General features: G+C 38.4%; 1 long non-coding RNA gene and 1 other non-coding gene across 2 annotated transcripts; both read right to left on the bottom strand.

Moving 5' to 3' along the window:
• Positions 1-4,393: 4,393 nt before the first annotated feature.
• LOC124627714 (uncharacterized) lies at positions 4,394-13,821 on the bottom strand. Its single transcript, XR_006982219.2, has 3 exons — positions 12,558-13,821; positions 10,811-11,482; positions 4,394-10,708 (listed from the first exon to the last, which is right to left on the bottom strand). It is a non-coding gene; the product is annotated as an uncharacterized LOC124627714 (long non-coding RNA).
• On the bottom strand, positions 12,656-12,749 carry trnai-uau (transfer RNA isoleucine (anticodon UAU)). Its single transcript has 2 exons — positions 12,712-12,749; positions 12,656-12,691 (listed from the first exon to the last, which is right to left on the bottom strand). It is a non-coding gene; the product is annotated as a tRNA-Ile (tRNA).
• Positions 13,822-15,464: the final 1,643 nt, after the last annotated feature.

Here is a 15,464-nt window from a genome sequence, read left to right as displayed (position 1 = left end):
AGAGCTGGACTGTTGGGAAAGTACCAGCTATAGAGAACCAAATACTCTGCTCATCTCTCCCTGTGTGCTCTGGTCTACAATCCACCCTCCCATCCTGCATCAGCCCTAATCTCTATCTCATCCCTCTGCAGCCCCACCAGAGATCAGATTACACCTCCATCAGATAATTGTAAACACTGATTTTAAGGTTTGCTGATGCCCAGCCCAGTTTAATCTCTGCTACATTACAGATAATTCCCGTAAAACCAGGTAGCCACTGTAAAAAATTTTTTATAACATCCATAAGTTGTGTTTTTTTGCTCTGATCTGATTTGTAAAGAGTATACACTACATGTGAAGCATAATGTACAGTGGAAATGCCTTTGCTAAAGTCCTTAATGCTTAATTCTAAATGTAACTGTAGCCATTTGTTTGCTAAACAGCAGGTAATAACAGGTTCTTAACCAAAACGAATGTGTATTTAATGACAATAATTGATACTAAATATTTAGTTAATAAACACATTGTGTGTTATGATGTAGGTGTGTGTGGGGGGCAGAGATGGGGTCAAAGTGAGATTCCAAATCTCATTCCATCCAAACATGAGTGTGTAACAAACCATAGACTTGCTCACTGAGGGGAAATTCCTGGAGTGTCTGGCCATTCATTAACATGAATGTATTATATCACCCTTCAGTGCAGTCAGGGCTTTGAATCAGTCATAGGGATCTTCAAAAACAGGTTCTATGTCATCACCTTCTCTCAATAAAAGACCACAGCCCCTTTTGTTCAGCCCTAGCCTTAGGTCTGGCAGGATATATGGAGAGCCCCCCCTCCCTACTTTATTCATTCTCGTAAAAAGCAGCAGCTTCACACAACAACAGCAACTTCCTCTGAGCTCCTGAAGGATTTTTCCATGCAAACTGTAGGAAACAAACAAAAACACTGCCAACTAATGTTATTTCCTTTTCCACAGTAAATTGCATGGTATTTGGTTAAAGAACAAAAGAGCAGTGAACTCCCGCATGTAGCCCATGCTTACCCACCCTAATGTTGTCTTATCGCTTTCTAGTATGGGAACTGCCGTGCGCCTGCTCACTGACTCGTGGCAGAGGCCGGGCCTGAAATGAAAGAGAAGAGGGATCAAAAGCCTAAGAAGGTGTGGGGGTTGTGGGACTGTGTGAGATGGGTGCGAATGGGACCTAGGTGTTGAGTCTGCCTGGAGCTGAGGCCAAGGCAGATTGGGAGAGACGATAAGAAGAGAGCTCGTTCGAGAGGAATGAAATTTTCCAGTGTTAAACAGGAGGGAGGAAACAGGGTTCGGACCTAGTGCACAGCTGCTTGCTCTTAAAAGGCAGGACCATTTACTGGTGGCATGCTGGTGGAGTCATTGAGATGCCCTGCACCCCAAATCTGCTACACTACTATAAAAAAAGAATTTACAGTACTGGGAGATTAATATTGTGTCTATGTTGTATCAACCTATACCACATTTCTTAGATTTTCTATGTGGTATACTGCATATCTGGCCTATTGCAACTTAAAATAGATATGCACTGATTTTAACTTTTTTTTAACTAGATGTGCAGAAACTTATAACAACAGCGTAGAAGGGCCCAGCTTCTTACCAGTCTAGACACTCTACATCTCCCTTAGGCATGCTTGCTTAATCTCTCTCTCTCTCTCTCTCTCACTCTCTCTCTCTCTCTCTCTCTCTTTCTCAGAGATCAGCCTGCACAAGCACCCATAACGGTTGAGTTTTGTTTTGACACTGGAATGCACAATTAAGAAAGCATTCCACCACAAAACGCTCCCAGGCATTTCTAACAGTAATCAGATCCAGACTGACAGCCTCATCACTCCTCTGTGCATCTTCACACACATACAGACAGGTGACAAATTAAAGGAAAAACGGGTTTTTCATTATGTCGGGGGTTACGTATTGCTGGCATGGTTTGGGTCCATTGTGCCCTTAGAGCACAGGAGTCAAACTCAGGGCCTGTAGGCCAAATACAGCTTGCTGCATATATTCATTCAGGATGTGTGAGCTTGCAAAAAAAAAATAAAAAAATTAAATGGCCCATTTGACATATTAGTCAACATTTCCACACCATGCAGAATTCACACTAGACCTGTAGTGTAGTGACTGGCTGCATTCTGTACAGGCCACTGTACAGTATGCATGGTGTTCACATCTGCCCACGCATACTGGAACCTCTACAGGTTCTGTGTAGAACCCTATAACAGCAGGATTCCCTTTCAATAAAAACGTACAGCTCTTTTAGCAAACTGGAAACCTTTAAATAGTGAACTTATTTACAGTGGTGCTTGAAAGTATAGAATTTCGATATTTCTGCATAAATATGACTTAACATATCATCAGAAGTCCTAAAAGTCGACAAAGAGAACTGAATTAAATGAGACACAAATATTATACTTGGTCATTTACTTATTGAGGAAAATTATCCAATATTATATATCTGTGAGTGGCAAAAGTATGTGAACCTTTGCTTTCAGTATCTGGTGTGACCCCCTTGTGCAGCAATAATTGCAACTAAACAATTCCGGTAACTGCTGATCACTCCTGCATATAAGGTGTGGTTTGATGCCACAGCAGGATGTTTTGGTGCCTCACAACTCCAAGATCTGGAGTTTGAACATGTTAGGCTAAGTTCACGCTACATGACTTTCAACGTCGGCAGATCGCTGTGCTGTTTGCACTACATGACTTTCTGTCTTGTAATCGGGAGTCATGCAGTCGTTGTGTTGTTCACACTACGTGATTTCTCGGCGACATGGGGTCACACACTACACTATCTGACAAAGGCCCTGTTTACACTAGTGCGGCTTCATTTTGAAACGTCGTTTTGAAACACTATACGACTGAAAATGCATGTCACATGACCATTCATGCACACTGGCCATGTGCATACAAGTGTAAACAGGAAGTTGGTTGCTAGTCCAAACCGGTGTTCCATGTAGGGCTTATGCCACTTGAAATTAGATTTGTTGCCGATTTCTCTAATCATAGCTTTCCTCTTGTGCATGTAGGCAGCTGCAGTATTATAAAATACAGAATTTAACTGCACAATGGCTGCTAAGAATGCCAAAAAAGCCAGGTGAGCTTGCAGTTCAGTCTCCGTGTTGTTGTGTATACGATCAAGGTAGCGTAATGGTCATATGGTAGGGTCATGCTGAATCAGGGAAGGATACGCAATGATCCAGAAGACCCGATCAGGGGCGAATGTGGGCAGCCACACCTTCGTTTTCAAAAGTCTTCGTTTTGGTCTGTTTACACTGAAACGTAAGTTTTCAGTCTAAAACGGGGTCTTTGGTGTTTCCAAAAGTCTCTGTTTTTGAGGGTTGAAAATGCCGGAGTAGTGTAGACGATAGGTGTAACCGTAGCAGCAAAAGTTATGCGTTTTAAAAGGAACACGCACAACGACTCTATCTGGTGTCCAAACTACGCTTTCTCATGTAAACACATGTGAGAAGTGACACGGATACATGATGCGAAAACCACACGCGAAACAGGAGTTGTTTATTTGAAGATGGACGTAGGACAGAAACAAGCGGTGAGAGCTGTTTGTGCAATGATTTGTGCTGAAGAAACCCCAAACAGGAAAAGACAAAGAAAGTGGATGAAAGAATGTCTTTTTGCATGTTAAAAAGTTGTACAGTTTCTCCCCTTTATGCTTCTGCCATAGGTTTCATGGGTTTCTCTTCCTCACAGTGACCTCACTCCATGCCTTGCTCTCTCATTGGCTGTAGCTTGTTGCCACAATCACTCCCAGTGACGATACTCTTCTCACCACAAGATTTGGCGTCGCCCGACAGCTCCAGATATTTAGCATGCCAAATATCTGTGTGGCGTCCCTGATGCTTCGCCGATGTGTCGGCAAGCCTCTGAGATGCGTCATTGAGTAGTTCACACATAACGATCGACACCCGATTTGTCTCCAATCAAAGGGTTTTTCTTGGCGAGTTCAGCGACTTGCAATTCAGGCTTAAAATCATGTAGTGTGTTAACTAGGCTTTACTGGTTATTTTGTAGTTCTGCATGTTTTCCCCAAATTCACATGAGTTTCCTCCCTCCACCCACTCTAAATTACCCCAAGATGAGTGTGTGAGTGTGTGTGTGTGTGTGTGTGTGTGTGTGTGTGTGTGTGTGTGTGTGTGTGTGTGTGTGTGTGTGTGTGTGTGTGTGTAAAATGGCTGCAATACTTGATGCATAATACAAGCAGTTAAACCAAAGGTAAACTGTAGGCTATGAGCTTTTCTTACTTGTCAGCTACATTTAGCTCATCGATCAATTTCAAAACTAAAGAGGCAAACCTAAGACATTAAACATGTCTTAGCTAATCACCTTCATTTGATGTATGGAGAAATTTGTGTAAATTTCTGTTTACACGGTCCCTATAAAGCTATAAGTGAGGCTGAAGCTTTTGAATGTTAACATGTTGGGGGAAGGACTTCCAAAGCAAATACACATACAGAACTGAAAAGAGGCCCAATATGTCTAAACATTTACAGTAAAAGTTAAGACTTTTGAACCAGCTGGGGATTCTCCTTCAACCTAAACACTGATTTAAATTAATTGTAACCATGTTCAATCAGTTTTTAATTTTGATTGCCCTAGAACCAGGCTAGATTGCCGTAAGCTGTGAATCACATTCTTTCAGATATTTTCAAATAATTCTGATACTCCATATCTAAATGGTGTTTCTTTGCATTTTAAGTGCAAACATCTGCTGAGTTTTATAGTAAGAAAAAAAAATCAGCATAGTGCGCAGGAGTAGATATGTGTTTGTGTTGAACCATGTGTCATGAGAGGTTCTTCTTTAGAAGTGCATGTTGGTATAGTCTAGTCTCGCTTACTGGGATTAACCCGGATAAAACACTATCCAAACCACTCATTGGTAACGAACTAACAGTCAGCCTTGCACCAAAGCTGCAGCACAATGGGCTGAGGGACATGTTGATTTTGGAGAAAATGCATGTGTCCAAGAGGGGTACCCTGAGTGACACTAAATGCTCAAGAGCCAGAGATATGGATATGCAATGGCAAAGAACATGTGTAAGCTCTAGGGATACAAAGGTGACCCTCAAGAAATGGCTTGGGAGCTGTACAGTAATGGTATCCGAGTAAATGTATACTTGAACAACATAATTTGATAGAAGGGAGAGAAATCAGCCTATATCAAGCATGCTGTTAATTTTGGCCATGAGGTCTGGGAACCAAGGGGAAGAGACAACATTAGTCCAGCTTTTAGGAGATGGAACACATCTTTTCTGCATTACTAAGCAATGTTCATGTTACACTGACTTACAGCCATCCTTTCTGATAATTTCCAGCAGAACACCTACATCCTTCACTCTGAGTTTCTATATATGGACAAATAAAGTGAATCTTAATCAATTAGTATTAGTGACATTATTCTGGGGTACACTGTCTCTTTAATTGCGAGAATAGGACCAGCCGCTCCTGAACAAATATTTACTTACTGTTTATGTATGTTTAAGTCATATAAATAGCATAAACACTTCAGATATATTTTGTGGTTGTTGGTAATTCAACAGGTTCCCTATGACGAGCAGATTTATAGTTCATAAGCTACTAAGTCTATAAATGATAGCTTCAGTAGGGGTGCTAATGCGGCTGATCTCTGTGCTATGTAATTAACGTAAGTCTGTAGGCCCCCCAGTCTGAAGCGTGCTAGTGTGTTGAACCCCTACGATGCTCTGTTGCTGGAATGACAGCCCCTGTGAAGTCCCATGAAATGTTTGCTCAGTTATAGCACGAAGTCCTGGAATGGCAGCAATAACAAGCCACAGTGTCTGGAAGGAATGATGTCAGACGCCTTGCTTTGGAGGGATTAGGGCCTGGCACAGAGTAAACAGTCTAGAGGGGGCCAACTTTAGCCACTGTCAAAATCACATGCAGTTGGCTCATTACCCCACTAAGTAAAGGCATAAATGAAAAGACTGAATGGGCCATTCATGCTTTTTATTTTTCCTTTAGAACACCATTAATAATGCAACATGGTAAATAGATTATGCTTGACTTGTGGAAACTCGCTAAAATATTTTTACTGAAACAATTGTAAAAATCTGGGTAATAAATTGTAGGGTGAATGAAAGGATTAACGACTGAACGGACATGTCTGTGTAGGCATATAATGAAACAATGATCAGTAGCAAAAACTCTAGGATGAATTGTTCAAATGTAGATAGTTGTCCACCATATCATTTGACACTCAGTGATCTAATCCGTGATCCAACTTTTATATGTAAGGAATAACTGATGTTGGACATTGAATTATTAGAAAGTAATGCACACCCAGAGGTGGTAATTCAGCCAAGACACATAGCGTCGCTTACTGTCCAAGTGAGCAATACACTCATGTCTTCCTCTGCTGAGCAATTTAGTTGTTTCAGACTTTAAAATGTTCTCATCAAGGATCTACTACTGGACCTCTGCTGGTCAACAACAACTCGCCTTTTGTTTTAACAGCAATGGGGATTTCTCCACTGAATGAATTACAAAAGTATTTTGTGTGTGCAACCTTATATATATGGTCAACCACAACAAGTATGTATGACCAAGGTCAATTTGTAAAATATAAAAGAATTACAACTGCATTTATTCTAAATATTCTCTTGGGGTGTCAATAATTTTAACTCTAAGAGAAATTTATATAAAGTTAATTTGGAGAAAGGCAAGTATTTTTTAATGGGAAATCCAAAGCATATATTAGGCAATCAAGTTTGGCTCATGATCACGAAGAGTTGACTGTACAACACATATGTCTCTGGACAGAAATACAAAAGTAGTGCAAAATAGGACTGCATTGCGCTTCTCCAGTATGCATTCCCTTCAGGGTTTTGCATTTTTGTGATCACAGAAATGAACACAAATTCAAGCAAATGCCATAATATTCTGAGGAGCTTGCCATTTTTCTAAATTACTGCAGATTTTCCCCCAGATTTGGGCCAAGACGCATCATGTGGCATCACCACAACACGCATTCAGGCAAAGCTCCACGTGTCGAACATGAGTACAGATAAAAGGTCTCATTTACCAACAAACATCACTGAGAAAGACCATGTAAAACTATTTAGTGCAATTGCAATTTCAAAAATCAAGTGCTTTTCTGTAAAAACAAAACACAAAACACTCATGGCAAATTTTATAACAAAAGCTGCAGAAAAATCAACCATTTTTAGCTTCAACAATCACAAAAAATAAATAAACTCTGCAAAATCCTGTATGGATTGAGCATGAAAAAATATTGGTTATTTTAACTGGCATACAGTTGAAAGATATTCTGTCAAATTTCTTGGAACAGTGTGGTGACATTGGCTTTTTCCCAGGCAGCAGAAGTCCTCATCTTACAATCTGATTTCTAATAAGCAAGATTGATTTAGTTGGATTGATTGCAAACAAGTTGCCCATATAGCCATTAATAGTAACCCAAGCTCTAGCCCTAACCTTGACCATTCATTCAATTATTTGTAATGGCTTGAATTTGCAATTTTGAGGCCACATTGACCGTTTATGTAGCCACAGAAAATAATAATATGTAGCCACAGAAAAGATCCAAACCACCTTGTATGATGAGGCAACCCTGTAGGTAAAGAGCTCTACACAAAACTCAATACCACCATCGCAGTAGCACCAGTTAATGAATGTGGAAAATGAAACTGAATAATTGGACTAATATTGAACTAATGTGGAAGAAAAAGTGAATGCAGAGATGAATATAAATAGAGTGTACAATCTGTTTGAAGGCAACTGCACCTGTGAAAATTTTAATCTTTTTATTATTATTATTATATGCGCATAAAATTATTATGTCTATTTTATTTTGTATGTTTATATCTTCTGGCTCTATTGTTCAGATCATCATTCAAAAACAGCCTAGCTGAGATGAGCTTAGGCATCTTTGCACAGAAAGGTCCTCCACAAGTAAGATTATTGGACCACCATCTGAACACTTTCCCACTATCTGGCTCTTTGAACACACATAAATCAAATGGGATACTTTCACTGAGAATCCATTATTCATGTTATCTGGATGTGGGCAATGAGTCCAGAGGATGTGGTATTGCGGTGTCCTGTTCAATTGCTAAAGCCAGAATAGAAAAGAAAGGACTGTGCATAATGTGTCTATGGCCTGTCAGATAAAAAAAGAAAGAAATGCAAAGCAGGGTTTATGCTGATAAAAGGCTCTGAAAAGCTGCAGGGGGAAAAACATTCCAGGAAGTCTTACACGGGAACTTAAGGGAGGCACTTTTTAAAAGAACCACCCGTGCTGAGATGCTCAGGATGAATGACTGAATGCATAATTCTCTGGGAAGGAAATGAGCTTCTCATCTGCAGTTATTTACCCTATAATTCCAGAGTTTCAGAAAGCTAACTCACATACTGAAGTACCACATGAAAATGCCTGGGAACATATTTATTCATAATGAATTCTGAATGAAAGCTCTTTGAAAAATAAAGATATATGCATATAGAGAAATGTCAAGATACTGAAGAAATAACAAGTCTTCAATCCTGAGCTTTAACATTGCAGATTTACAAGGCACAGAATACTGATCCAGTAACTGTAGGTGTGTCTGTTGTTGATTTAAGCAGGACTGTCAAAGGATTGGCACAGGAGCAGCGAGTTAAGAGTAATAATTAATTAGGCTAAAGAGATTTCTGTGTTGAGTGTAGGAACTCAGAAAGCTTCGGAAATCCAGCCTCCCCCTGTATAATTCACTTACTCTTCCCACACTTTCCTTCTGCCAGTTAGTACAAGCTTGAAACCTTTCTTCCAAATGGTTTCACTTGATTCCAGTAACTCAAGCATACTTCATGTGTAGAGTGAAACACACAATGTACTTATGTAGTACGGGCCAAAACTACATTAGTGGCAAATACTGCAATATGTCTAAAACAACAGCAACAATAACAACAACAACAATAACAACAACAACAAAGGTGAATGTGCAGATATACCCACATAAACTATTTTCAGACTCCAGTATTGCCTATAGCAAACATTTTGAGACCAATAAAACACAATTCATTAAAAGGCAACTTTTGACAACACTTCTCCTCAGATCTGTTGTCCCTCATGCCAAGTGTCATGACATCATGTTCTTTTGGGGCATTTCATAATCAATCTGTCTGGAGCACTGAGAGAAAAACAGTAACAATGATAATAATCATATCTTCTAGCATAAGGAATGCTACCTGAGGGCAACCGAATCAATAAACTGTCGCAACTTACAACGGGGCAAAGACAGCTAGGCAGAGACACATGAGAATTATAAGCCAAGACTCAGCGCTCTGTCATTAGTTGTCCAGAAATGAGATTTACAAAGGAGACTAAGAATGCAGGTTGTCAAGTTACTGACATCTGTAACAAAAACTAGCCTATACTATACATTCAGAGATTTGGCTGTGTGGATTCACAAAATTCAACAGGTTTATATTTCTTTTCACTGTTATGTTTGAAATAATAAAAGAAAGCATAAGAAAAGACAAAGAACAAAAACCTGTACACTTAAAAATAAAGCAAAACTAGCCTTCTCTCCATTCAGTTGATTGAAGCTTTCTAACTTATCTGCTTACAAAATCAATAATAATTTTATTCATTAAATCATTAATTCATCTTCAGGTAACCATTTTGGTGGATCTGGAGCCTATCCCAGGAACAGTAGGTGAGAGGCAGTAACACATGCTGGTTGGGATGCCTATCTGAAAATTAGTTTCTTTATTAAAATGTGTAATATGATGAGGGTTTGTAATTTTTTTATAGCTTGCCCCATTAAAAAATATCTTCGATTTGAAGTTTAGCTTTTCATCTAAAATTTGTGTCATGAAAAAACTGTCATGGAAGAAGACTAATCTCAAGATGCCTTTGCTCACACCATCATGTTTATGTTATTAACAAGGACTAAATACAGCTTGCCAATGAGTGATTTATTTTCCTCTTGGTGACATGGCAACTACTGTAAAACACATGGAAAGAGTGATAAGGCAGCAGGACTTACTACTCACAGTGTAAAATTCACATTGTATCCTCCAGAATGACTTTCACATTTCACAGTTATTGATGTAATGGTACTTACACTTGCATTTGCCTTAGACAAGTGATTAAATACAAAGAACAAGAAATGAGAAAACTGCAAAAACGAAAATTTAATGTACAAGAAACTTTACTGGAATGTCTGGCTAAGGGAAATGCATTGTAGTGATGATTGTGTGTTTGGTCTTGTCCGTGTTCCAAAGTCAACTAAGCATATGGTCTCTTGAAACACCACAAGTGCTGACAGAACACAGTGATGGTGGATGCTGCTGACTTGCCATTGACAGAGGGCATGTATGGGCAAAGCACTGATTTCACAAAAAATGTCTTAAGTGTACTATATTTAAGTCCATGAGTAGGGGTAACAGGGGTAACAGCCTACTTAATTACTGTCACTCTGTATGTCAGCACAAATAAACTAATGAATTATATCTGAAGAGAATGTAATCACATTACAGTTTTTGAGAACTGTGGAATATATCGGATATTTTGTATTATATTTTTGTTGCCACCTCACAGTTCCAGGGTCCTAGCTCAATCTTGAGATTTGGTTACTGTCTGTTGTCCCTCTGTCCATGTGGGTTTCCTCCTGTTTCTCCAGTTTCCTCCAACTTCTCAACAACATGCTGGTGAGTGGATTGTCTATGCTAAAACGTGGAAGAGTGTGTGAATGTGTGTGTGCATGGTACACTGTGATGAACTAGTGTCCATAGTGTCTTCATACACTTGTATGAGGTGTATGACATTACCACTTCATTTATGATCCAGCAAACAGGAATGACGCCACCCAATAACTCCCTGCACCCAGTGTTCCTGGGATAGGCTCTGGATCCACCACAACCCTGATCAGAATAAAGCAGTTACTAAAGATGAATGAATGCATGTTTTTTTTTTGTTTTGTTTTGTTTTGTTTTGTTTTTTAACCACTTAGTCATAAAAAATGTCTGCGGTAAGCAATACTGGGGTTTGAAAATAATTAGTTATTACTTACATGTGTGCTTTGTTTGGCTGCTGTAATGACAGTTTCACTCACAGGATCAGTGAAGTGTATACAATATGTGTGTAATTATTAATCCATCTATCTGTCGGTCTGTGTGGAGAACTGTGGTTGATTTGCAGGCACAAAGCACAATGACCTTGATGCACTGAAATGGCTCCGTTAGCAGGTATCGAAACGCTAAAGCATTGTGAAAAAATTCCACCAGACTATACATTTATGAGCAGATCTTAACACTTATGCAAACTGTTTCCCACTATTCTAGTTGTTCATTTTAGGAGATTTATGAGAGGGAGACATCAAAGAACCAGAACATACCAGCTCCAGTGTGTTAATGTTTGTTCTGCTCAATGCAGCTCCTTTCTCGGCACAGACATTGCTTTCCACTGATCTCATGTTAATTGTATCCTGGCCTCCACCAGTCCTGAAAAAAGGCAAAGTCATCATACTGTTTACATCATCAGTAAGCTCCTGGGCCATTCATTCCAGCGTTAGTCATTTAATTTGCAATGGTGAGGAAGTGTTGCTTATAGCCAATTGTCTGTACTATTCAAGTTGATTCATCACGGTATCAACTCAGAGGCCTCCTACTCATGAACACTTACTCACTTCATCTACATTTCACACTATCAGATATGCTAAATCTCAGTACCTAACAATTTTATGTCCTTCTGAGCCATTCCAGGACTTTGTAGAAATACAATTGTAACATAAAAATATCATATACATCCTTTTTGCCATAGTGATTGCTGGGAGTAGAAATACAATATAGGGACCATCTACAAATTTTGTTTAGGGAGAAAAAAAACCATAACACCAACTTGGCAATATGACTCTTAACCATGTTTTTTTTTTTTTTCTTTTTTTTTTTCAGGTTTAGATAAATTAAGCCAAGCACTTCAAAATAATTTTTAGCTGGGTCATTTTGACATGATCAGAACTTAAGGGTTAAACCACAATACAGTGCATCACTCATATAGTAAAGGTACTGAATTATTTAACAAACAACATATATCTGCACAGATCAGAAATCTAGCCCTGTGCTTCAATTTAGCTGAAGGGTTTGTTTATTTATTTATTTATTTGAAAACTTTGGACAACACTGCCACCACATGGCTCAGAAATTTGAAGGGGAATCGAGTGACTTATAGTTTATCTTATAGCGCCCTCTGTTGTTTAAAACAGATATAATCAGTACCTAGTTAAACAAGTTGTACACTGTTAAATAAATTAGTACGAGGTGCACATAGGTGTAATTCTTTGATTAGATTAATAAACGGGGGAAACAAATATACCCAATTCAAATATATACTGTTTCATTAAAGTCCTTTCAAATTTTATGTTGGACAGCTCGAAATAGTTCAGCTTCAGAACTGTAACAGTTGACTGACACTCAGATTATAAATATGCAAAAAGCTCGTTCTTATCTGACTCTATAATCATATAACTAATTCATTTATTCTCAGCATCTATATCTTTTACAGTTGAATTTTGATCACCTGTGGGGTAATAGGATATTTGAAGTCATTACTGCATCATGTAAGATCCAACAAACAGAAATAACTCAAAAAACAAGCAATTCGGTTTCCAAAAGCTGTGCTCCAGGTGAGGCTCGAACTCACAACCTCGGCATTGCTCTGCATTGTACTGCTGTATAAGTACCGCGCGCTAACCGATTGCGCCACTGGAGCTCCGTCCATTTAGTCTTCCTGCACGTCTTATAGCGTTAGTACAAGTAATCAGCGTTATAACTGCATGCAATCAATTATTTCGGTTTAGTATATTAACACACTATATGAATTTGTAATGCTTTATATAACCGACCCAGGCTACACAATACTGAAATCAGCTGCTTTATTAACTAGGTCAGCTAACTCACCGCTAGATTCGTGGTGAGCAAATAGCACTCTTCTCTACGCAATTAACGTAAACCGGCGCTTTGTCTAGCTTGAATGCTGACAAAATCAGTTTGATCTCACTATCTGCCGACCGATTTTGACCACAATAAAAGGCAAAAGCTTAATTTATTAGATGAGTAAATAAACCAAAACACAAGGAAGATGAACTAAATGGCTAAGAGAACTATTTTTAATCTATACAACTAGCTGCTAATACCGCAGAGGTAGACGGTCCATAATAAAACCTCGGTCGAAGCTACTTTTTGGCTGCAGCACGGATTATTTTCCTCCTACGCGACATGAACTCTAATAAAGAAGTTTTCTATTGCGTTTTTACTTTTACTTTACGTGTGAATGTTATGGAAGGCCACCAGGGCCAATGGGTGCGGAAATGGGTGTCGAATCACTTCCGGTGTCATGAAAGTACTTGACACGGTGAGACGGCCCATACAAAAAAATAAAAAATAAAAATAAAAAAATAAATAAAAACATACTTAATGTCAAACACGGCTGGTTTTATTATTTACCCACAGCAGTTAGCGTAATGTTGTCCCGCTATTAGCAAACATGGCTAATTTTATTATTTACGAAAAAATAATAACATACAGTATGTGTGTGAATTGCACTCCACTTGGAAACGTTACAGTATCAGGTATTATGTATGGAAGCCCGTTTACGCCACAGTTGAGTAAAAAAATATAATGAAAACCCTGGCTCCATATAGTGCTAAAAGCAAAATACATAGTTATGTAGTCTGTATGTTTTTATAGAAAAATGAAAAGCATTAATTGGGCAGTGGTACATCAGTGGTTAAGACATTGGACTACTGATCATAATATCATGAGTTCAATGCCAAGCTGTTGCTCTTGGGCCCTTCAACTTCTCAGATGTGTAAATGAGATAAATGTAAGTTGCTTTGGATAAGGGCATTGGCCAAATGATAGTAGTGGTACCACCCCTTCTGATAGCTTACTATGATTGCTTATGTAAAAGATTCAGTATAAAGGAAATTAATGGCAATAATTATTGATTTGTTTATTCAATTGACACTTGTTATGTTAATTGCTTTTATCAGATTAATAACTGGAAAATCATTCCTTGAGTTTGTTTAGTTTCAGAATAACCTTTTTAGTCTGTACACTTCGGCCATTTCAAATTTCTTTGAGTGTTTTGCTCCAACTGTTTGTGGGTCGACTCAGATCTCTGTTCAGCCAAACAGACCTTCCACGACCACATCAGACTAGCGAGGAGTGGATAGGGAAGTACATCACGTGGCATGCATGGTGCATCATGTAGAGTTTGAAACTGTATATACATGCTAGTTAAGGAGCGGGTGCCATCATTTGTATTTTCTGCTTATATAGCTAGAGTAGGTTAGGTAGGGCGCTCCAGCGCTAAAGATTGTTTTCTTTATTTTTGAGACATTAGTCATGTAAGAATTGCAGGTATCGAGAGGAGTGATCATTTTGTTTGGCTGATTTCTTTGATTTATCACTGCTCATTGTCCCTCTCTGCTGTGTTCTGAACCTGCTACATGTAAATACTAGCTGTATAATTGCTCCCCTGTTTCTTGTAAATACTTGTTGATTTGTTCTGTATTATTACCTGTAAATACTTATCTCGTTCTGCATTTCCCACAAAACATGCCTAAATAGTGGTGGTTCTTCTATTCTCAGCTTAAACAGTGGTTAAGACTTTGCGTTACTGATCAGAAGGTTATGAGTTTAAACCCCAGCACTGCTGAGCCACCAGTGTTGGGCCCTTGAGCAAGACCCTTAACCCTCAACTGCTCAGATGTATAAATGAAGAAGAAGAAGAAAAAAGTAAGTCGCTCTTGATAAATGCTGTAAATTTATTTATTTTATTTTACTTTATACCCCTGGACATAAAAGGAGGGACGTAACAACACCTATATTTAACAAAGATATTTTCTTTGGATAAACCTGTTTTGTGTTTGAAAATGTTTGATATCCACGAGAGCAGAGTATTTTTGTGAATTTTTAAACAAAAGATCAAAAGGTTAAACAATATAGACAATTTTTCACAGCCTTCTTTGTTCATATTTACTAAAGGTGCCAATATTAGTGGAGGGCACTGTATATACATAATGTTTCCATTACACTGATTTGTCAAAAAAAAAAAAAAAAAAAAAAAACAAACAATGAATAAGATAGATAGACGTAACACAATTAAAGGCAAACCATTAACAAAGTAATCCAAAGCTTAAATAATAAAATAACATTTAAAAACAACTCAAGAAAATGAAAAGTCATAATCAAATCACCCCCCTAAGGACTAATTAATTGTTTTCATTATCTTCATTTTTATTAAAGTATATGCGTTACTTTGACCAATGTTCAGTCAGGCAGAGAGTGTGTCAAAAGTCTTGAATGATTTCTACAACAGCCACAAGTAACAGCCAGGCTAAAAACCAACTTCCAAAGGTCTGGGTTCAAGGGTTATGTGTGTACTATTAGTTAACCAGTGAACGGTAAACAAGGATTTCAC

Source organism: Ictalurus punctatus, chromosome 3, assembly GCF_001660625.3.
Source record: "Ictalurus punctatus breed USDA103 chromosome 3, Coco_2.0, whole genome shotgun sequence".
In the NCBI taxonomy this organism is placed as follows: domain Eukaryota; kingdom Metazoa; phylum Chordata; class Actinopteri; order Siluriformes; family Ictaluridae; genus Ictalurus; species Ictalurus punctatus.
Note: the sequence above shows the minus strand (reverse complement) of the source record. Positions and strands in the feature narration are given on the sequence as shown.